This window comes from Dendrobates tinctorius, unplaced genomic scaffold (genome assembly GCF_039654945.1).
Source record: "Dendrobates tinctorius isolate UK_male_01 unplaced genomic scaffold, ASM3965494v1 ptg000028l, whole genome shotgun sequence".
Classification (NCBI taxonomy): Eukaryota; Metazoa; Chordata; class Amphibia; order Anura; family Dendrobatidae; genus Dendrobates; species Dendrobates tinctorius.
In genome coordinates, this window is record NW_027361696.1 from 56,983,206 (window position 1) to 57,007,992 (window position 24,787).

General features: G+C 47.4%; 1 protein-coding gene across 6 annotated transcripts in view; it reads right to left on the reverse strand.

Moving 5' to 3' along the window:
• Positions 1–24,787, reverse strand: part of LOC141085423 (cell adhesion molecule CEACAM8-like) — a 188,500-nt gene that overhangs the window by 112,758 nt on the left and 50,955 nt on the right. The gene's annotated exons all lie outside the window — the stretch shown is intronic.

Below are 24,787 nucleotides of genomic sequence, written 5' to 3' on the forward strand. Positions count from 1 at the left end.
CCTAGGGCCCCTGCTGCTCCAGGGGCCCCCAGCCAGTGGCGTCCGCAGCTGTTTTGGGGGCCCCTGCCAGCGGAGGAGCAGTGGGTAACAGGAAGCAGGAGCCCTTGTCCCCGCTGCTAAAGAGAAATTAATATTCACTACTTCCCACACCCCTGCTCCCCTCCAGGGCCCCCAGCTCTGGCAGCCGCTATGCGGCAGTAAGTGAGGGCCGGCGCCGCCCTCAATTGTAATGGGAGAAAGCGTCAGATGACACCCTCTCCCATCAGTCCCTCTGCTTGACTCACAGCCGATGCACGATGACATCACCATCGTGTACCCGCTGTGTGTCTGGCAGACGGCAGCTCCTGACACTGAAGCACAGCCGCCGCCGGAATCAGCGTGGGAGTGAGAAGGAGAGGTGAGTATTGTGGTTTGTTTTTTTTTTATCTATATCTAATCTCTATCTATCTATATCTAGCTATCTCTAAAGTTTATATCCCCCATATCTGGAGAAACTCCCGGACCCCAGAGACTGCAAGATGCTGAGCCGGTATAGACTCAGTGCCCACAGTCTGACCATCGAATCCGGCTGACACAGGCAGAGCTACAAGCCCAGGGAGGAAAGACTGTGCCAACACTGTGACCAGGAGCCCTGGAGGCCAAATCCCACTTCCTGCTACACTGCTCCAAATACTCAGCAGTGAGGGACTCTCACTTCAGGAGACTCTCACATCTCTTCCCGGATTTCATCACCATGAAGGAGGAAGAGAAAACATATATCCTGCTGGGGGAAGAAGAGAGAGCAGTGGAGGTAGCAGCACAATATGTGAGAGAATGTCATAGACTGCGAGAAAGAGAACTATGATATGTCATAGACTTCTATGGCCCCCACCCTGGATCTGCCCCATCCACCTTCCCTATGCCATGGACTTCTATGGCCCCCACCCTGGATCTGCCCCATCCCCCCATCCACCTTCCCTATGCCATGGACTTCTATAGCCCCATCCTGGATCTGCCCCCATCCACCTTTCCTACAGCCCCCACCCAACATCCCTACAGTCCCTATCCCTATTCCCGTACACTTGCTTTGGCAAAACTAATGTGTATTTAGTCCTGCCAATAAGGCTTCTTTAAATTGAATTGATATATCAATTTATCTCTATATCTATCTTAGATAGATATATTAGATAGATAGATAGATAGATAGATAGATAGATAGATAGATAGATAGATAGCTACAGTCATATGTTAAAGTTTGGGCACCCCTATTAATGTTAACCTTTTTTCTTTGCAAAAACCAAAATTGTTATAACAGCTATTTCAGTTTCATATATCTAATAACTGATGGACTCAGTTATATTTCTGGATTCAAATGAGGTTTATTGTACTAACAGAAAATGTTACCGGGCAAAATTTGACCGGGCACCCTTATCATTTTCTTGATTTGAACACTCCTAACTACTTTTTACTGACTTCCTGAAGCACTAAATTGGTTTTGTAACCTCATTGAGCTTTGAACTTCATAGCCAGGTGTATCAAATCATGAGAAAAGGTATTTAAGGTGGCCACTTGCAAGTAGTTCTCCTATTTGATTCTCCTATGAAGAGTGGCATCATGGGCTCCTCAAAACAACTCTCAAATGATCTGAAAGCAAAGATTATTCAACATAGCTTTTCAGGGGAAGGATACAAAAAGTTGTCTCAGAGATTTAACCTGTCAGTTTCCACTGTGAGGAACATAGTAAGGAAATGGAAGAACACAGGTACAGTTCTTGTTAAGCCCAGAAGTGGCAGGCCAAGAAAAATATCAGAAAGGCAGAGAAGAAGAATGGTGAGAACAGTCAAGGACAACCCACAGACCACCTCCAAAGACCTGCAGCATCATCTTGCTGCAGATGGTGTCACTGTGCGTCGGTCAACAATACAGCGCACTTTGCACAAGGAGAAGCTGTATGGGAGAGTTATGCGAAAGAAGCCGTTCCTGCAAGCACGCCACAAACAGAGTCGCCTGAGGTATGCAAAAGCACATTTGGACAAGCCAGTTACATTTTGGAAGAAGGTCCTGTGGACTGATGAAACAAAGATTGAGCTGTTTGGTAATACAAAAAGGCGTTATGCATGGAGGCTAAAAAACACCGAATTCCAAGAAAAACACTTGCTACCCACAGTAAAATTTGGTGGAGGTTCCATCATGCTTTGGGGCTGTGTGGCCAATGCCGGCATCGGGAATCTTGTAAAAGTTGAGGGTCGCATGGATTCAACTCAGTATCAGCAGATTCTTGACAATAATGTGCAAGAATCAGTGACGAAGTTGAAGTTACACAGGGGATGGATATTTCAGCAAGACAATGATCCAAAACACCGCTCCAAATCTACTCAGGCATTCATGCAGAGGAACAATTACAATGTTCTGGAATGGCCATCCCAGTCCCCAGACCTGAATATCATTGAACATCTGTGGGATGATTTGAAGCGGGCTGTCCATGCTCAGCGACCATCAAACTTAACTGAACTGGAATTGTTTTGTAAACAGGAATGGTCACAAATATCTTCATCCAGGATCCAGGAACTCATTAATAGCTACAGGAAGCGACTAGAGGCTGTTATTTTTGCAAAAGGAGGATCTACGAAATATTAATGTCACTTTTATGTTGAGGTGCCCATACTTTTGCACCGGTCAAATTTTGTTAAAATGCATATTGCACATTTTCTTTTAGGACAATAAACCTCATTTGAATCCAGAAATATAACTGAGTCCATCAGTTATTAGATATATGAAACTGAAATAGCTGTTGCAAAATCCAAAATTGTTATAAAGAAAAAAAGGTTAACATTAATAGGGGTGCCCAAACTTTAACATATGACTGTATAGAGATAGATAGAGAGATAGATATTGATAGACTATGATATCTCTATATCTATCTATCCCATATCTATCTATCTCTATCTCTCTGTATATCTCTCTCTATTTATCTATCTCTCTCTATCCATCTCTATATCTATCCATCTAAGATAGATATAGAGATAGATAATGGATAAATAGATATAGAGATAGATAAATATAGAGATATCATCGTCCATCTATATATCTCTATCTATCTCTAAATCTATCTATATCTATGGCTTGATAAAGATGGGTCACCGTTGAAACGTTGCCACCTGAGGATCAGTAAAGTATCCACTTTTTTCACATTTAATTTGGAGTGCTGCCTATTTTTTTTACTTTTAATAACTTGGCTGTTTGGACACTGCTGAATAGGTTTTGCACCAATTGTATAATTTTGGTAGTGCTGCCTTTTTTTTTTATTTATCTCTCTCTCTCTATATCTATCTGTGGCGCCCCTGAGGGTTCAGTCGCCACAGAGGTACTGCACCTCCTCCTGAGGTGTGGTACCCCACCATCCAGGTAAGGTGGAGACACCTGACCACGCTCCAACACCTGCACCCCACATCACAAAGTAGGGTAGCAAACCACCTTCGGCGGCTCCCTGCTTGGAGTATAGCAAAACACCCCTTGGTGGCTCCCTGCTTGGAACACGAAACGTGCTGGGAGGTGGGTGGAGTTTAGTTGACACAAAACAGCAGGAAGAGTTGAGTTAGTCGGTCAGTCATTGCACTCAGTCAGAGAGTGAGGATGTAGACGGACAGAGTGTGAGACAGAGAAGATCCCCGGGAGAGGGATGGCAGAAGGAAGTGCTGCAGCAGGCCACAGTGATCTGGGTCTGCTGGTACAGGAAGGAGACAGAGAAAGGAAGCTTGATTCCCCGTTGGGAAGAAGGATTAGCACGGAACGCAAGGAGAATAAGAGAACAAGGACCAGGGTTAGAAGAGAACCCTTTTCAAGTTCTAAGCTCAAGGCCGGGGTCCGGTCCCCGAGGTTGTACGGATACTAATGGTCCTGCAGCAGACACCGGAGGAATAGAAGTTTGTCACCACTTTATTCCCACACAAGACTTGGGGGCACAACAGCAACTGGATAGTGAGCTGGGACTTAGTAGCGAGGAGTCCCCGAAGCAGGCTACAGTTGTCTGCTGTACAAGTACAAGTAGAGTTCATAGGAACATCTGACAGGAGGAACTCCAGTGTAACTCAGTACTGAGAGTACTTCATTCTTAGGCGCAATAAGAGGAGACGTTCAGAAAAGGCACATATGTTGGCGGAGTGTTGGAAAGGAGTACTTCATCTTGCCTGGAAGTTGGCTGAGCTCCTGACCCGGAGGACACGGCACGGAAGCGGGCACCTGTATGCTCAACAGACTGAGTAAAGCTTTGGAACTACATGCCCTGGTGTCCTCCACTTATTCCTGCGCCAACCTGCCCAGCACTGCTACATCCCTTGCGCCTGTCACTACACCATCTACGTGTCACTTCACCTACACTGCCTAGGGACTACAGCCCTGCCTGTTGAGGGCTACAACATCACTGCTGCACCACACCATCTGTCCCAGAGGATCTGTCTGCAGCGTCGGCTTACATCTCTATTGCCGAACACCACAGGTGGTGTCACGAAACACTTGTAAACTTTCACCACCATAAGCACACTGAAACAACCCCCTTTGCAATGGAGCTCCAGGGCCACGGACCGGGTCACCGCTGCCGTGACAACCCCCCGTTGAGAAGATCAACCGGCCCGGTACCGAGTACCCCATGGCCCTGGTGAGTGAGGGCGCTCCATATCTCTCTCTATATCTATTTATCCATCTATCTATAGATCTATCTACAGTATATCTATATATATATATATAGCATTATACATATGAGGAGGTGGCAGCATTATACCCTATGAGAGGGGCAGCATTATACCCTATGAGAGGGGCAGCATTATACCCTATGAGGGGGCAGCATTATACATTATGAGGGCTACATTATATTCTATGAGGCGGCTATATTCTGTGAGATGGCTGCATTATATTTTATGAGGGGGCTGCATTATATTCTATGAGGGGGCTGTCTTATACTATATGAGGGGGCTGCTTTATATTCTAAGAGGGAGGCTACCCCAACTCCTGCTACATAATTAAGATGTGTACTACCTTATAGTATAACCGGATATTAGCATGTTTTACAGCACAATTGGTGGTCTTGTATTTATTTCTATGTAGCTACATAGTGGGCCCAAAGAATGATTTTCTCTGGTGGGCCCAAGGTTTTCCAGTCCGACACTGGCAGCACCACTTCCTCCTCCCCACTGCTACTGACAGGCCCATGATGCAGTCGGTCCAGGTCCAAAAGTCTTCCCCCTGGCAACCCTACTGCGCAGCTATATGGTTCCAGTGTAACAGGCCAGATTAACCCCCCAGAATATACCCAGGTTTAAAGTGGCCTAGGCCAGATTACACCCCGGGTATATTCTGGCCTAGGCCAAACTATACCCCGGGGCATAAATTGTGTGCCAGTTTATACCCCTCTGGGCCCAGGTAACGCACAGGGCCCTAGGCAGCACACAGGGGTCCTAGGCAGCATATGAGAGGGCAGAGACAGTGAATGGGGTCCCAGGCAGCACACGGGGGCCCCAGGCAGTGCACAGGGCCCCAGGCAGCAAATGGGGGCCCTAGGCAGCAAATGGGGGGCAGAGACAGCGAACGGAGTCCTTGGCAGCACATGGGGGCCCTAGCTAGTGCACAAGGCACCAGGCAGCACATGGGGGCCCCAGGTAGGACACAGGGGGCAGAGACAGCGAATGGGGCCCCAGGCAGCACACGGGGGCCCCAGGCAGGACACAGGGGGCAGAGACAGCGAACGGAGCCCCAAGCAGCACACGGGGGCCCAGGCAGCACATGGAGGGGCAGAAACATCGAATGGGGTCCCAGGCAGCACACGGGGGGCCCAGGCAGCGCACAAGGGGCAGAGACAGCGAAAGGGGTCCCAGGCAGCACACGGGGCCTCTGGCAGCACACTGTGGCCCCAGGTAGCGCACAGGGCCCTAGACAGCACACAGGGGCCCCAGGCAGCACACAGGGGGCAGAGACAGTGAAAAAGGCTCCAGGCAGCACACAGGAGTGCACGGGCCCAGACAGCGCATAGGGGAAGAGACAGCGCTCAGGGCCTCTGTGCGCTGTCTCTCTGCCCCTATGTGCTGCCTTGGGCTCTGTGCACAGCCTGGGGTCCCATGTGCTGCCTGGGACCCTGTTCGCTGTCTCTGCCCCCTGTGTGCTGCCTGGGCCCCCGTGTGCGACCTGGGGCCCCTGTGCATTGCCTGGGGCTCTTGTGTGCTGCCTGGGGCCCCGTTCGCTGTCTCTGCCCCCTGTGTGCTGCCTGGGGCTCCCGTGCACTGCCTGGGGCCCCTGTGCGCTGCCTGGGGCCCTGTGCGCTGCCTAGGACACTGTTAGCCGTCTCTGCCCCTGTGCGCTGCCTGGGGCCCTTGTGCATTGTCTAGGGCTTTGGTGTGCTGCCTGGAGCCCTGTGCACATCCTGGGGCCCCATGTGCTGCCTGGGACCCCCATGTGCTGCCTGGGGCCCCCCATGTGTGCCTGGTACCCTGTTCGCTGTCTCTGCCTCCAGTGTGCTGCCTGGGGCCCCGTTTTTGATGGTTCTCAAAAGCCTGAAAAATCTGATCTAAAGCAGCTGTGGTATATTCTGACCCGGAGGGGTATAATCTGGCCTAGGCCAATTTATACCCTGGGGTATAGTTTGGCCTAGGCCAGAATATATTCCCGGGGTATAATATGGCCTAGGCCACTTTAACCCCGGGTATATTCTGGGCGGGGGGTTAATCTGGTATGTTACACCGGGCATGGAGCAGAGGAGGTAAACCCTTTCTTGTCCTTCTTATGCTTCACCCCCTTACACACTTAGTGATCATATGAAAAGTACACAAAAAATTTCAGATGACTGAAAATTAGACAATTGTCAGAATCTATGATATACAAATGGAAGTGAAGATCCAGCTCTGGTAAAATTTGTGCATTTATTAGAACATTTAAAACAATGGAAATGTGCTGTTCCATCTAAGGTTATGATTATATGCTTTTATAGTTTGTGTTCAGTTTTGCATTTGGTCTGCGGCCACCTGCTGTCCTTTTTCTTTATAGCAGACTGCAGCTAATTAATTCTAGTACATGCCTCCCACTTCCAGGTCAGTCAGTCCTTCTCTTCCTGCCGGTGGCCATTACTAGTTTCATTTTCTCCTGGGAGAGACATGCTTACCAGGCTGTGAAAGGCATCAGTTTTTTTACCATAATTTCACATACAAATCCGTTGCTCACCTTGCTGCATCTTGCTGTACCACCTTGGTCGTTGTACCTGCATTTCTGGAGAAGTACTGCATTACCAATCATACGCTGTATGTCCAGATTTCCGATAAAAAAGTCTGGACTTCACAATATCTGGTGTGTATCATCTCTCTGGACGCATGAACAGCAAAACAGCAACAATGGTCCTGTCTGCTCTGCATTGAGGAAACGGAAGGTAGGAATCTCTCCCAACCCCAATCAACTACACCTCCATTCGCCTCATGTGGGGACAGAACAGTCAAGAAACTGTCTTGAAGCCCGGCAAAAAATCACCCTTATATCCTTACCCGTCCACCCGCTCACCTACTGCAGCCCTGCTCTGCTAAAAAACTCTGCAGTGTCAACCCGGACTGCATTGTGCAGAGACTCTCTATATATATCATACATCATCGCTGCAGATTGTCGGACTGCAAAACCCCACAATTCTCTAAAAACACATTGGGGATCTCGTCAGGAAGTAAGCTGCACTGCGATTTCCAGCCCCCAATTCAAAAGTTCAGTTTCTTAAAGAGACAGCGCACCTTAAATCAAAATGACCGAAAAAGACCCTGCACAGTCTCCCAGTGCTGAAACAGGTCAAATACAACCCAATACTGTCCATTATGAAGAGCGGGAAACAGAGCCAGCTTCAGAAACAGACCAAGACTCACGACCAAAACACTCTGTCAAACCAACCATAAAGGCTGTCGAAAACTATCACAATATGAAGGAGGAGTTCAATGACAACCTGGATGACCTATGGGAATGAGTTACCTCCCTCATGCTAAGCATCCAACGCCACAAAAATGATGCAGCGAATCTACAGGACACTATAAAACGGCTAGACTCGGCCCACGGAAGATACAAGAGACTGTCCGCAAGGTACGTTGCCTTCCTAAAAGACTAATATTGATGAAGCCTCTTCAGAATTAAGCAAAGTGGATTACACAGAAAGAGAAAGGGACGCCGCTGTGCAAGACGCCAAAGATAAAGCGGAGCTCCGTATTGCTCATCTGCAAGAATCAAGATCCCACAGGTCAGGCTCATCCAGACACTCTACTCGGTTATACAAATCATCCTGCTCAAGAACTTCAGCCCTCAGTGACAGAATCCTAGAGGCCCGTTTAAACGCAGAGCGATCCAAACTAAGACGTTCCTACACGGAAAAGAAAGCAGAGGCAGAAGCCAAGAAAGCTGAAGTGGAGGCAGACGCTAAGAAGGCAGAGGCTGAATCAAAAATTCTTCAAAACACAAATGGAGGAAGAAATCGCGCTAGCCGAAGTAAAAATACTCGAGCAAGCAATGAATCAAAACCTCGACCCAATTTGCCTACCACCACTGGATGAAGAGGATCCAGCTGTCCGTACCAGTGATAACATGCAGAAACCTATCTGCAGCACACACATTCTCCAGCGACGTTCAACCCAACAATGTGGAAATGTCCAAGTCAGCCCAACTTACGGTGCCAGTGTTATCCACAGCATCTGCAGAGACCCAAGACCAATGCCATAATGTGTCTCCTCAGGTGCAGCAATCACAACAAGACGACCACAAGATGCACTCCAGTCCATCTCCACAGTTCAAGCCGCAGTCTCGAAATCTCCAGAGGTTAAACTACAGCTCAACCCTGCAGCAACATCATTCTACCTGGGAACAATTCACCCTTCCACGCCACACAGCTTATACGCCCGAGAGGCAACACAAGCTAACATGGTAACAAGGAGTGAAGGATCGGATATTCCCGAGTTAGCCAGGTTTATGGTGAGCAAAGATCTAATCAGCACCAGCCTCTCAAAGTTTGATGACTGTGCAGAGAACTACAGAGCCTGGAAAGCAACATTCAAGGCCACCATTGCTGACCTCAACCTATCTGCAGAACGGAAGCTTGACCTCATGGTAAAATGGTTGGGTCCTAACTCCACAAACCGTATCAAGAGACTTCGGACCGTCTACGTGGGGCAAGCTGAAGCAGGTCTCGCTGCTGCCTGGCTGAGACTCGAAAGAACTTATGGCAGCACTGAAGCCATAGAAAAGTCCCTATTCAAGAGACTGCAGAACGTTCCAAGGATCAACCTTAAGGAGGCCCACAAGCTTCTGGAGTTAAGCGATCTGCTTATGGAGCTGGAACTCGCAAAAAAAAGACCCTCGTCTGTCTGGATTGTGCTACATGGACACTGCCCATGGGGTGAACCCAATCGTCTCAAAGCTGCCACATAGTCTGCAAGAGAAGTGGGCAGTATGCGTTTCCAGGTACAAAAGGTCGCATGATGTCACCTTTCCTCCGTTTAATCAGTTCTGCAAGTTTGTCGATGAACAGGCCCAAATGAGGAACGACCCTAGCCTAGACTTCCTGGAGTCTAACACTGCAGCTCCAGCAACACCATCATCAAGGTATGAAAGCGTCTCACATAGACGCAAGGACTTGAACAGCAGTGTAAGTGTCAGAAAGACTAACCTGCCACCACCTGCAGTAACTGCCAATAAACAGTACACTATTCCATCGAGAAATAAGGCTTTCAATTGTGAGTGTTAGAGTTGAGCGAAACGGGTCGAAAAAATTCAAAAGTCGCCGACTTTCGCCAAAGTCGGGTTTCATGAAACGAAACCCGACCTTAGTGTGAGGTCGGCCACGAGGTCGGCGACCATCGCGCCAAAGTCAAGTTTCAAAAGATGCTTTAGCACCCTTTTTCAGCCAAATCAAGAAGAAAGGACACTGTGGACAACGTGATGACACAGGCAGTGGTCACCACCATCTTTGAGAAGGGCATGCAAGTGATTGGCTTGCTTTGTGTGGCGTCACAGGGGCTATAAAAGGGCGTCACAGGGGCTATAAAAGGGCATGCACGCCGACCGCCATGTTACTTATGCTGATCTCACAATAGAGAGAGAGCTGCTGCTGCTGATTCTGTAGGGAGAGCTTTAGGAAGGCCAAAAGAAAAAAAAAATGCTTCTGCTGATAGCGCTTTTCACTGTAGTTACTGTGCAGTGAAAGGTGAAGATTTTTGCTTTTGTGCAGCAGCGCTGGTGGTGATTAGGCTGCCTTTTAAGGCTACCTGCATTGCTGTGTGCACACTGGTGTTCAAACTGCTTTTTAAAAGCAATCCAAATTTTATTGTTTGGTCCTGGTGAGGTACTGAGCGTTCATTTTTTCACACACCGTACAGCGGTGTACGCTCCTCACACAGTACCGTGTACCAGCTGTTATCACGGCCAAATTGAAGCTGTGTGTGACTCTAAGGAAAAGCCGAGGAGTTAGTCCATTCTTACAGACCTACACCTTAGAGTTTTGTCCATTTTTCAAACAGTTTCGTATATCTGCTGTTTGATTACATTCAAAACGAGAGAAACAGCGTGTCAGTCCGTATACAAAAACACGGAGCTTGACAATTTTACATACACACACACACCGTACAGTGGTGTACGTGTACGTTCCTCACACAGTACCGTGTACTGGCTGGTATCACGGCCAAATTGAAGCTATCTGGGTGTGACTCTGTAAGAAAAAGCCGAGGAGTTTGTCCTTTCTTACAGACCTACACTCTAGGGAGATTCCAATTCTGCCCGTTTCTATATACACCTTGTAGTTTGTCATACACTAGGCAATTTCTGCCGGTTAATTTGAGGTGTAAAATGCACAGGGCCTGACAGAATACAACTGTGTCCTGAAGTCTGTAGAGAGATTCCATTTCTCCCCAGTCCTCGATATACCTTTTTTACACCATCCAGAATCAGCCAGTTACTTTGAGGTGTAATATACACAGGGCCTGACAGAATACAACTGTGTCCTGAAGTCTGTAGAGAGATTCAGATACTCCCCACTACTATATACACCTTGTACCTTGTTTTAGAGTACCATATAGTTGGTGGTATTTTGGGTACATTTTCCCCAAAAATGAGGAAGTGTGGTGGAAGAGTCCGTGTAAGTGGGCGGGGGTTGCCAGCTGGTAATGATGGTGTTGGATCTGCTGGTAGTGGCAAAAGCAAAATAGCACCAAATGCAGGAGGTGTTGAGCCCGTGTCATAGTCTGGCTCCACAAGGCCTCGAAGGCTCCCTTTTCTGGGAGTAGGTAAACAGCTTTTAAAGCTGGAGCTTCAGGAACAAGTTTTGGCTTACATTGCTGAATCAGCCTCCAGCTCTATCGCCTCCTCTTCTGAAGTTTTAAAAAATAAAAGCACCGAGTCGTCATTGGAGGCTCATGGTCATGAACCACACCTTTCCTTGTGTCCTTCACCCCAACCAAAATTGAAGGATGCGGCAGGCCACACTACAGATTACTCCATAGAGCTGTTTTCACATACCATGCCTGGGTTATCAAGTCAAATCGTGAATTACCCAGGCCAAGATGAATCTGACATGGAGTGCACTGATGCACAGCCACTGCTAGATTTATCTGCTGGTACATTCACTCAGAGCACTACATTGTCCTAGCAGTGTACGGAGCCAGAATCTGACCCTGATGAAACTCAGGTGCCCCTTCCCGCATACTATACCACCAGACACGGTGACACAGAGGAAGGTGCACATGACATTGAGGAGGAGGTGATGATGACCCAGTTGTTGACCCAGATTGGCATCAATTGGGGAAAGAGGGTGCCACTGCCAATAGCTCAGAAGAGGAAGAGGAGCATCCGCAGCAGGCATCAACATCGCAACAGCTGTTATCTGGCAGGCCCGGAGCAGTCCAAAAACGGGTTACAAAAACCAAAAAAAGAGTTGCAGGACAGCTTGGCCAGATGGTCAAAATAGCACAGCGTGCAAGGCCTCAAAATGTCTTCCATAGTAGGAAGAGTGCAGTGTGGCACTTTTTTGAACAAAATCCTAATGATCAGGCAAAGGTTATCTGTAAGAAGACCTTTAGCCGAGGGAAAAATCTGAGAAATTTGAATGCCAGTTGCATGCTTAGACATTTAACCACCATGAACTTGCAGGCGTCGGACAGACTACCAAACCTCACATACCACATGTGCAACTGCTCCCAAAGAAGGTAGTCAGCAACACTACATTGTTTCCCCCACTGTAAGCCCACCGGTTAGCACACTACCAGCAGCAAATGTTGAGGTGTCGTCGCAAGGCCAAAGCAGTCAGGGAATCACAATGTTATATGTTGTGAGTTCATTCTCTGGTTCCCCTTCTGAACTCCCTCTGGTGGTGTCGGGAGGTGGTGCGGCTGGTTTGATCGGTGGAGATCTGCCACCTGAGGATGGGGATGATGATTGGATCTCAGGAATCTCAGATTGGATTTAAGACAGCCGACGCCCTATTCAGTTGCTGGTGATTCCTTCTGGCTTGTCAGCTCTTGGTTTTCAGCTCTGTTCCAGTCATCTAAAGCTAAGTTTTTCTGCTAATGTTCACACTTGATTTTGTTGGTCTATTCAGTTTTTTGGTGTGGTCAGCCAGCCCCTGCTGGGGGCTTGAGTTGAATTTCCACTATTATTTATCAGTATTTTGCCAATTGGCTTTTTGTCCCTTACTAGTTCGGTCTCTTTGCTCTGTCTCAGAATATTTCAGAGTGCTGATATAGTGGGAGAAGTCTAGTGACTTCAGGGTTAATTTTGCTATCAGAAGTGTTGGACATTATTTTTGTAGGGTTTTTTGCAGGTTGCAGACAGTATCTTTCCTTTCCTGTCTAGTTAGTTTGGGCCCCATCATTTGCTCAGCCTATTTTCCTGCCTGTGTTTGTACCTTCATCTTGTTTCACTGTCAATACATGGGTGGGGGCTATCTATTCCTTTGGGGTCTGCTCTGGGGCAGTTAGTTTTCCCTTTTCTTGCTTTAGGCTCATGTAGTTCTCCGGCCGTGACGAGGCGTCTAGGAACATCGTAGGCACGATCCACGGCTACTGCTAGTTGTGTGGTAAGATCAGGGTTCTGCAATCTGCATAGTTACCAACCTCTCTGGTTTTCTGGGGCTTAGCTTGTTTTGCTTTTTTCTCCTCGGTGACCCATTCATAACAGTTATATCAACGAATGACTGAATCTAGGCCATCAAAAAGAACACCAACTCCATCACCATCATCAACCCTCTCTCAGTCCGCCATGTCCACCATATGCAGCTCTCAAGTCCAGCTCACCCTACCAGAGACTGAGTAGGACAAGAAAGTACTCATCCTCTCATCCGCGTACACTGGGTTTGAAAGCCCACATTGACAAACTAATCTCGTTAGAGATGATGCCCTATCGCTTGGTTGAAAGTGCAGCTTTCCGCGAACTCTTGACCTACGCAGTACCACGCTATGACCTACCCAGTCATCACTTCTTTTCTCGCAAAGCCATCCCAGCCCTCCACCTTCATGTGAAAGACCGCATTGTCCATGCACTCAAGCAATCAGTGAGTGGAAAGGTGCACCTCACAACTGATGCATGGTTCAGTAGGCATGGCCAGGGCCTTTACGTGTCCATCACTGGGCACTGGGTTAATGTGGTGGATGCAGGGTCCACAGGGGACAGCGGTGGTGGCACAGTGCTGCCTAGCCCACGGTATAGGAAACAGTTGGCTGTAGGCGTTCGACCCTCCTCCTCCTCCAGAAGCGAAAGCTCGTCCACAGAGCGCAACCGCATGAGCACTCCATCCGCAGCTGCCAGTGTTGCACACGAGGTGTCCCCCTATCGATCAGCTAGTGGAAAACGTCAGCAGGCTGTGTTGAAGATGATGTGTTTGGGCGACAGACACACCGCGGAGGTACTGGCCGACTACTTTCAGCGACAAACTGAGTAATGGCTGGGCAGTCTACATCTTGAGGCAAGCAAGGTAGTTAGTGATAACGGCCGGAATTTTGTGGCAGCCATAGCCCTTTCAAAACTCAGACACATACATTGCTTAGCTCACACCTTGAACCTGGTGGTGCAGTGCTTCCTCAATAATTATCCAGAGTTAACAGGCCTGCTCCTTAAGGTTCGAAGACTATGCTCGCACATCCGCCGGTCGCTGGGACACTCCAGTCGTATGCAGAAGCTGCAGCGATTGCTCCAACTTCCCAAGCACCGCCTAATTATCGACGTTGCAACAAGGTGGAACTCCACCCTGCACTTGGATGAGCGGCTGTGCGAACAGAGGCAGGCCATAATGCATTTTTGGGAGGATACACGGGCAGGCACTTTGAGGGCAGACATGGAGTTGACAGGTGTGCAGTGGTCGAAGCTGAAAGACCTCTGTAAAGTCCTTCAGTGTTTTGAGGAATGCACACGGCTGGTAAGCGCAGACGATGCCATCATAAGCATCCCACTTATGCGTCTGCTCATGCAAACTTTGACACATTAAGGAGCAGGCGTCTGCAGCCGAGGTTGATGAGGAGAAAGAGGAGGAGGGAAGCCTTGATGACAGTCAGCCATTGTCTGATCCGGGACCTCTCCTGGACGAGGTGGAGGAAGAAGAGGAGGAGGATGATGATGGGGATGATTATTTAGGGGAGGAGGATGCTTCTCGTGGGGCAAGAGGAAATGTCGGCGTGGCAAGGTCTGGTACAGGGTTTGTGCGTAACTGGAGGGATGTGGATTTGCCAGAAAGTGCTCCTCCACACAGCACTCGCAGTGCATCATTGATACCAGGAACATTGGCCCACATGTCAGATTATGCCTTGCAGATCCTAAAAAGGGACCCCCGCATTGCCAAAATGATGAACGATGATGACTACTGGTTGGCCAGCATCCTGAATCCACGCTATAAAGGCAAATTCCAAAACATAATGCCACAGGAGAACCTTGCCCTAATATTGGCTAACAAACAAGCAACTCTGGTAAACAGGTTGGTTGAGGCATTCCCAGCACACAGCAGCGGTGATGGTTCTCACATGAGCCATAGGGGCCGGGGGCAGCTTGGCAGAGGTGTTCGTGGTGCACACATCAGAAGTGGCGTTGGAGACAGGGGTTTCATGACCATGTTGTGGACTGATTTTTCAAATCCCGCTCACACGACTGGTAATACTGCATCGATGGAAAGTGACAGGAGACAGCAGTTGTCAACTATGGTTTCAAACTACTTCTCGTCCCATATCGATGATCTCCCTCACAGGTCATTCCCATTTGACTATTGGGCCGCTAAACTGGACACCTGGCCTGAATTGGCACAATATGCCTTACAGGAGCTCGCTTGCCCAGCTGCAAGTGTGCTATCGGAAAGAGTCTTCAGTGCAGCTGGATCAATCCTGACAGAAAAAAGGACCCGTCTGTCGACCCAAAATGTGGATGATCTAACCTTCATTAAAATGAACCATGCATGGGTTTCCAAGGATTTTGTCCCACCTTACCCTGATGACACATAGGTTGCCAGAAAAATGGCTTGCTTTGGTCCTCCTCTTCCTCGGACTTGACCAATTTAGCAGCAGCTGAATGTCCCACATCAACATATGCCATTTTGTAAACCTCCCCAACTGGGCTGCCTCCCCCCCTTGGCCGGGGTCACCACCTAGCGCACGCAACCGTGCGAGTGCCATTGCCCTGGAGAGGTGGGTAGGCCGTCTCTTGGGCGCGGGCACTGGCACAGGGTCCCTCATAGTGCAATCAAGTGTCTCTGACGGTGGTGGTGCACACCCGCCGTCAGACACACCGCCGTACTATGAGGGGCCCAGTGCCAGTACCGACGCCCACGAGTGTGCCCCCCTTGCTTGGGCAGGGCCCCAGCATTTGCAATGTTTACCTCTCCCTGCTCCTCCGCTGTGTAGTCTGTGCTGTCAAATCCTTCCCTGGGACTGTCACTACAAATTTGTTTAACTGATAGATGATGGTTAAGACGTAGCTATGCCCTGTCCCGCTGGCCGGGCTCTAGCTTCAGATGATCAATGGCTTCCATTTCTTATGGATGTCGACTCACAATGACATGCAGTGGTGGCTTATCATCAGCTTTCACAGTTTTCCTACTCACAGACGTGTGACATTCCGGCGCACATTTTTAAATGTGCCCTCTCATGCCAATCCCATAGAATCGCCTACGGCTTCTGTCTTTTGCACTCCAAAGTTATGTGACAGATCATGATAGGCAGTGAGCACCATGTTTACATCTCTCCCTGTGATAAAAATTTAATGGAGATGAGTAACGGTGATGGGATCAACGGTACTGCGATAAAGCAACACTTTCTTCACAAAGAAATGTTTTCGCTGTCTCCACACACAAATTAATTGAGGGTCAGCATGGCCTCTGAGAATTGTGACGGAAGTTTTTCCCGTGATTAGTAATTCCTAGATTTCTGCAATCAATAGCCTTTATGTCACTAATTGTATGCATCTCATTTCCTATTGCGGAGAGGCTGGACTGTCTTACTGAGACAAATATATATGAAGATTTAAAAATACTTCCAAAAGTGTATACTGGAGTACGCTTCAAATACATTTCCTTTTTTCTACCTTTCAGATTGTTGTCTAATCCATACTGAGAACACGGAGATTTTAAATGTTTAAACTATGCTATATATACACACACACCTGCTATCCAGTGATAATGTACCCTTTCTCAACTTTGTACAATCTGGTCAAATCCATACTGGGCCTGAGAACGTCTGAGTCTGCCTCCTGATCTATAGACATATATTTTTAATGTGTAAACTATGCTATACATACCTGTAATCCGGTGATACGTTACCCTTTCTCACCTTTGTCCAATCATGTCTAATCCATACTGGGCCTGAGACCGTCTGAGCCTTCCTCCTGATAGATAGACATAGGTTTTTAATGTGTAAACCATGCCACATATATATGTGTTATCCGGTGAAACTGTACCCTTTATCAACTTTATACAATGTTGTCGAATCCATACTGGGCCGGAGAACGGCTGCCGAGCTGTTAAGCAAGCTACAGCACCTGTGGTTTGGACACGTAATTTTTTTTATTTTTTCAGGAATGCCGGTTAGGCCTAATTCCGGAATTGCGGTTGACCTGCACTTACTGGGAAATCATCATTCGCTGGGAATAATTGGAATCCCAGATCCCTATCACTAACGGTGTTCAGCGGGTTATCTGCACCAGTAAGCGACAAAAGCTTTCAGTGTAGCGCGCATGCAGCCCCGGACATGTAAGGGCATGATAGACCTGTTATTGCTCGATCTCGCGTGCCAGAGCCTCGCGTATCCCTCTAGTAAGCTTGATGCGTACCACGGGGGCATGCCGGAGTCTCGGTCGTTAACGGAATAAAGCTGAGAAATCGCTAGCACAACTACAAACGGACATACCACACCACACACAGAATAGACAAAGCTTGCAATGTGTGCATCTTTTCTTTAGGTGGCATGGTTGTGGTTTCCCGGGTGGAGTCCAATTAAGCCACAGGCTCCACTCCTGGTGGTGCCCTTTTGGACATTCCTTTAAGGTTCAGCTTTGCAATCATACTGCCTCCGGAAACCAAACTGTTGTGAGTTCATTTTCCCCTTCGTCACTGAGGTCTGGTGAACTCCCTATTCTGGTGAGGCAAGGTAGTGAGCCTGATTATCAGGCACCTGAGCCTAATGATGATGACTGGCTGAGTGGAGTCACTGACTGGATATAAGGCTGCCGACGCCCTTCTGCCCTGCGGGTGATTTCTCTGTGGACTTCTAAGACACCAGTCTGATTCCTGCTCCTCTAAAGCTAAGTTTGTTGCTTTGCCTTTTTGCATTTGTGTTTTGTTTTTTGCCTTGCTTTTCTGGATTCTGCCATTCCCTGCTGGGGTGAGCTGAATCTCCTATTGCCTGTTGCTCTGTCTTCAGAATATTCCTGAGTACTGACATAGTCTTTTTGAAGCCTAGTGTCTTCAGGGCTTTTTTCACTGTCAGTCTGTTGGCTCTTATTTTCATAGGGTTTTTCACGGATTGCAGACAGCAGCCTTCCTGTCCTTTTCTATCTAGTTAGCTTGGGCCCCGTCTTTGCTCAGTCTTTGTGTTGTGTTCTTGCTTCACCGTCATTATATGTGGGGGGCTGCCTTTTGCTTTGGGGTCTGCTCTGGGGCAGTTTAGATTTCCCTTTCTGTCTTTAGGCTATCTAGTCCTCCGGCTGTGATCGAGGGGTTTAGGGCATCGTAGGAACCCCCCACGGCTACTGCTAGTTGTGTTTATAGGTTCAGGGGTCTGAAATCCGATAGCTGCCAACCTCTCTGGTTTTATGGACTTAGCTTGCATTTCTGTTTTTGCCTCCTGCGGTGACTCAATCATAACAGAATCACCCGCCATACCGCAGATCCTAGGGTACTCAATAGCAGGAAAGAATTGTGTTAAAAAAAGTGTGTATATTCTTTCCTCTATATTTCTGAGGCCGCTGGGGGAATTTTTTTTTTTTTTCTCTCAATGGAGATAAAGCAATTATCTGATCGTGTGGAGCAGCTCGCTGTGGAAGTGCGGGGAATTTCCGCCTATCTTGCTCGTTCGCATGCTGTTGAACCAAAGATCCCTATACCTGATTTATTTTTTGGGGATCAATCTAAATTTTTGAGTTTCAAAAATAATTGTAAATTATTTTTTGCCTTGAAGCCCAACTCGTCAGGGAGCTCCGCGCAGCAGGTTAAAATTGTCATCTCTTTGCTGCGTGGCAATCCCCAGGATCCCCAGGATTGGGCGTTTTCTTTGAAACCAGATGATCCTATTCTGACTAATGTGAACGGAACGCATTCTTTCAAGCCTTGGGGTTGTTGTATGATGAACCTAATGCTATTGATCAGGCTGAAAAGACCCTGTTGGCATTAAGCCAGGGTCGGGATTCGGCAGAGTTGTACTGTCAATAATTCTGAAAGTGGGCGGTCCTTACTACCTGGAATGATGGTGCCTTGGCTGCTCTCTTTCGGAAGGGTTTGTCAGAAACTGTAAAAGATAGTATGGTGGGATTTCCTGTTCCCTCTGGTCTGGACGATTCTATGTCATCAGCCATTCAGGTTGATCGGCGTTTACGTGAATGCAGGGTTGCACGAGAGGTGTTGCCACCGGTTGAACAGACGTCTGAACCTATGCAATGTGATAGAGTTTTGTCTAAGGCGCAACGTCAGGAGTTCAGAAGGCGTAATAAGCTGTGTTTTTTCTGTGGAGATGCCTCGCATATTATTTCTGTTTGTCCTAAACGAGAGAAACGCTTTGCACACACGTTTTCTGTTGGTGGTGTTCAACCCAAGTTTCTTCTGGCAATTACTCTGATCTGCTCCCTGTCCACATTTTCCGCCAAGGCTTTTGTGGATTCGGGAGCAGGGCTAAACCTAATGGACTTGGATTTTGCTAAACGTTGTGGATTTCCGATGACACCTCTGCAGACGCCTATCCCTTTGAGGGGGATTGATGCTACTCCTTTGGCGAAAAATAAACCTCAGTTTTGGACCCAGGTGGTCATGCAGGTCGCCCCAGACCATCAAGAAAATTGCAGATTTTTGGTGTTGCATGGTCTGCATGATGCCGTTGTTCTGGGGTTTCCCTGGTTGGAAATTCATAATCCAGTTTTGGATTGGAAATCTGTGTCTGTGGTGAGTTGGGGTTGTCGGTGTGCCTTTAGTGAGGCTCCGGTTTTTCCACCTCTCCTCAGTCGCATGATGTTCCTGACTATTTGGCAGACTTTTATGATGTTTTTAGTGAGAATGAGTCTGCGTCCTTGCCTCCTCATAGGAGTTATGACTGTGCAATTGAACTGAGCCCGGGGTGTAAATTTCCCAAGGGTCGGCTCTTCAATTTATCTGTACCCGAACACGAGGCTATGCGATCCTATATTAAGGAGGCGTTGGAGAAGGGTCATATTAGACCATCCTCTTCACCTTTAGGTGCCGGTTTTTTTTTTGTGGCCAAAAAGGATGGTTCTTTAAGGCCTTATATTGATTATCGTGCCCTCAACAAAATTACTATTAAATATCAGTATCCGTTACCCCTGATTTCGGATCTATTCTCTAGAGTTAGAGGTGCTTGCTGGTTTACCAAGCTTGACCTCAGGGGGGCGTATAATCTTATCCGTATTAAGCAGGGGGATGAATGGAAGATGGCGTTTAATACTCCGGAGGGACATTTTGAGTACCTGGTGATGCCTTTTGGGCTCACTAATGCCCCTTCTGTCTTCCAGTGCTTCATGAACGATATTTTCCGAGACTTTGTCGATACATTTTTGATTGTCTATCTGGATGATATTTTGATCTTCTCCAAGAATTGGGACTCTCATGTGGAACACATTCGAACTGTGTTCCGGATCTTGAGGGAGAATTCCCTGTATGTCAAAGGATCGAAATGCTTTTCTGGAGTACAGAGGATTTCATTTTTGGGATTTATTTTGTCTCCATCAACTATTGAAATGGACCCGGCCAAGGTACAGGCCATTTATGATTGGGTTCAGCCCACTTCTTTGAAGGCCCTCCAGAAGTTTTTGGGTTTTGCTAATTTTTATCATCGGAAATTTATAGCAAAATTTTCTAGTATTGCCAAGCCATTGACTGATCTGACTAAGAAGGGTGCTGATGTATTGAATTGGTCTCCGGAGGCTGTTGCTTCCTTTCAGGAGCTGAAGCGGAGATTTACCTCCGCCCCGGTTTTGCGGCAACCTGATGTCTCACTCCCGTTCCAGGTAGAAGTGGATGCTTCTGAGATAGGTGCAGGAGCTGTTTTGTCCCAAAAGCATCCTGTAACATCTAAAATGAATCCCTGTGCTTTCTTTTCCCGAAAGTTCTCTCCATCTGAACGTAACTATGATGTGGGGAATCGGGAACTGTTAGCCATGAAATGGGCATTTGAGGAGTGGAGACATTGGTTGGAGGGAGCTAAACATCAAGTTGTGGTCCTCACTGACCACAAGAATTTGATTTACCTAGAGTCGGCTAAATGCTTGAACCCTAGACAGGCTAGGTGGGCCTTGTTTTTTTACACGTTTTGATTTTGTGGTCTCTTTTCTTCCTGGAACCAAGAATGTCAAGGCAGATGCCCTCTCTAGGAGCTTCTTTGCTGATTCTCCTGTGGTGACCAAGCCTGCTACCATCTTAGGCGAAGGGGTAGTTCTTTCTGCCATCTCGCCCGATTTGAGACTTGCTCTGCAAGAGTTCCAGGAGGACAAACCTGAGTGTTGTCCCAGTGGAAAGTTGTATGTTCCTGACCAGTGGAAGAAGAGAGTGATGTCTGAAGTTCATTGCTCTGCATTGGCTGGTCATCCAGGTATTTTTGGTACTAGAGATCTGGTGAGTCGCTCTTTTTGGTGGCCCACCTTGTCTCATGATGTCAGGAATTTTGTGTAGTCCTGTGAGACTTGCTCCCGGTCTAAATCTTGTTCTCGCTCTAGTGGGTTGTTGATGCCTTTGCCGGTCCCCAGGAGGCCATGGACCCATATTTCAATGGATTTCATCTCTGATATGCCGGTCTCTCAAAGAATGACTGTTATTTGGGTGATTTGTGATAGGTTCTCTAAGATGGTTCATCTTGTACCACTCCCTAAGTTGCCGTCTTCCTATGAGTTGGTGCCCCTGTTTTTGCAACAGGTGGTTCGCTCGCATGGGATTCCTGAGAACATTGTATCTGACAGAGGAGTTCAGTTTGTGTCTAGATTTTGGAGGACTTTCTGTTCCAAGCTGGGAATTTAGTTGTCCTTCTCCTCTGCTTTTCACCCTCAGACCAATGGGCAGACAGAGAGAACAAACCAGACCTTGGAGTCGTATTTGAGATGTTTTATTTCCGCTGATCAGGATGATTGGGTTTCATTTTTGCCCTTGGCCGAATTTGCTTTAAATAATAGAGCTAGTTCTGCCACTTTGATGTCACCTTTTTTTGTAACTTTGGGTTTCATCCTCGATTTTCTTCAGGGCAGGTGGAGCCTTCTGCCTGCCCAGGTGTTGACACTGTGGTGGAGAGAATGCACCAGATCTGGGACCAAGTGGTGTATAAGTTATCTCTCTCCCAGGAAGAGGCCCAGCGGTTTTCCAATCGACATAGGACCATTGGTCCCCAGTTTAAGATTGGTGATATGGTGTGGTTATCATCAAAAAATATTGCTATGAAGGTGGCTTCTCCTAAGTTTAAGCCTAGATTTATTGGACCTTACAAGATTTTGGAGATTATTAATCCGGTCTCTTTTCGTTTGGCTCTTCCTGTCACATTTAAAATCCATAATGTGTTCCATAAGTCCTTGTTGAAGAGGTTTGTTGAACCAGTTGTTCCTGGGGTGGCACCTCCGGACCCTGTATTGGTTGAAGGTAACATGGAATATGAGGTAGAGAAAATACTGGATTCCCGTCTGGCTAGACGGAGATTCCAGTATTTGGTTAAGTGGAAGGGTTATGGTCAGGAGGACAATTCCTGGGTCTCCGCCTCTGATATTCATGCCAAAAGATTGGTGCGTGCCTTTCATCGGGCTCACCCTGATCGCCCTGGTGGCGTGGTTGAGGGTTCGGTGACCCCTCCTCAAGGGGGAGGTACTGTTGGGAGTTAATTTTCCCCTTCGTCACTGAGGTCTGGTGAACTCCCTATTCTGGTGAGGCAAGGTAGTGAGCCTGATTATCAGGCACCTGAGCCTAATGATGATGACTGGCTGAGTGGAGTCACTGACTGGATATAAGGCTGCCGACGCCCTTCTGCCCTGCGGGTGATTTCTCTGTGGACTTCTAGGACACCAGTCTGATTCCTGCTCCTCTAAAGCTAAGTTTGCTGCTTTGCCTTTGTGTTTTGTTTTTTGCCTTGCTTTTCTGGATTCTGCCATTCCCTGCTGGGGTGAGCTGAATCTCCTTTTGCCTGTTGCTCTGTCTTCAGAATATTCCTGAGTACTGACATAGTCTTTTTGAAGCCTTTTGTCTTCAGGGCTTTTTTCACTGTCAGTCTGTTGGCTCTTATTTTCATAGGTTTTTTCACGGATTGCAGACAGCAGCCTTCCTGTCCTTTCCTATCTAGTTAGCTTGGGCCCCGTCTTTGCTCAGTCTTTCTGTCTGTGTTGTGTTCTTTCTTCTTGCTTCACCGTCATTATATGTGGGGGGCTGCCTTTTGCTTTGGGGTCTGCTCTGGGGCAGTTTAGATTTCCCTTTCTGTCTTTAGGCCATCTAGTCCTCCGGCTGTGATCAAGGGGTCTAGGGCATCGTAGGAACCCCCCACGGCTACTGCTAGTTGTGTTTATAGGTTCAGGGGTCTGCAATCCGATAGCTGCCAACCTCTCTGGTTTTCTGGACTTAGCTTGCATTTCTGTTTTTTGCCTCCTGCGGTGACTCAATCATAACACCAAACACTTTGACTTCATGGACGCTGTTTGGAGGTTCGTGGGAATAATGCCGCCCGATCGCCAGTTGCCATAATTTATTGGTGGGAAGTCCGACGGTATATTATCGTGTTCTATTTCAGAATTTTTTTTTTTTGGTTTGTATATTACATTTTTATTCCAGCGTTTCTTGACTTCATAAGGGCATGACAAGCCTATATCTGTGTCTCCTCCACCTCCTCCTTTTACTCCTCCACCCCTTTCCCATATGTTATTTTTGTCTTCTGATCATTTTGTCTTCTTTGGGACACCTTTTAAGGTGTTTTGTAATTGTTTTCTATGTGTTTGTATGTGTTTGTCTGCCATTGTTTTCAATGGGGTTCGACGGTGTTCGACGAACTTGCCGCCTGTGCGACGATCCAAAACACTAGCGGGGTGGCTCAACACTACTCCTGATATATAGACATACATTGTTAATGTTTAAACTATGCTATATATACCTGGTATCTGGTGATACTGTACCCTTTCTGCCAGGAAGTCCTCCTCCACCCACCACTCTAAGTGTATCATTGACACCTGTAACATTGTCCCACATGTGTGATTATTTCTTGCTGATCTTCTTGTTATATTGTTGTGTGATGCATCCTGAGCGTGTGAGTGTCTATAGGTTACTCCTGCAATTTAGATGTACATTTAAATATTACCCCAACACTGTATACAGCTCTACGCTTGTGATACACTCCCCATTTACTGCTTGTTATATTCTGGTCTAATCCCAACTGACCAAGTGAGAGTTATATTCTGACTGTGGAAATAAATACTGAGATTGACAACAATGACACCTACACTGTGTACAGCTGTACTCTTGAGATCCATTACCGTTTTACGGCTTTTTAGATTGTGTTATAATCCAATACTGAGCCTGAGTGTCTGTGTGTGCCTCCTCAAATATCTACGGAGATTTAGAATGTTTAAACTATACTATATATACACCTGCTATCTGATGATACTGTACACTTTGTCTAATTTTTATATTCTTGTCTAATCCATACTGAGCCTGTGAGTGTCTGTGTGACTGATGGAATATATAGGGAGATTGACAATTATCCTTTGACTGAATAGAGCTGTACACTGCTGATACAGTGCCATATATCTGATGTTATTTTGGGTCTATTTTCTGCAGAATTTTGAAGTTTGGTGGAAGAGGCCGCGGACGTGGGCATGGGGGGGCCAGCTGGTGCATCTGCTGGTAGTGGCAAAAGCACAATAGCAGCTAAGGTGTTGAGCCTGCGTCGTGGTCTGGCTTCGGAACGCCTGGAAGGCTACCTTTTCTGGGAGTAGGTTAACGGCTTTTAAAGGCGGAGCATGAGGAACTGGTTTTGGCTAACATTGCCAAAACAGACTCCAGCAAATATGCCCTCCTCTTCTGAAGTTTCAAAAAATGCAAGCACTGAGTCGTCAAGTGCTGGATCCTGGTCAGGAAGAACCCCTTTCCTTGTGTCCTTCTCCCCCACCAAAA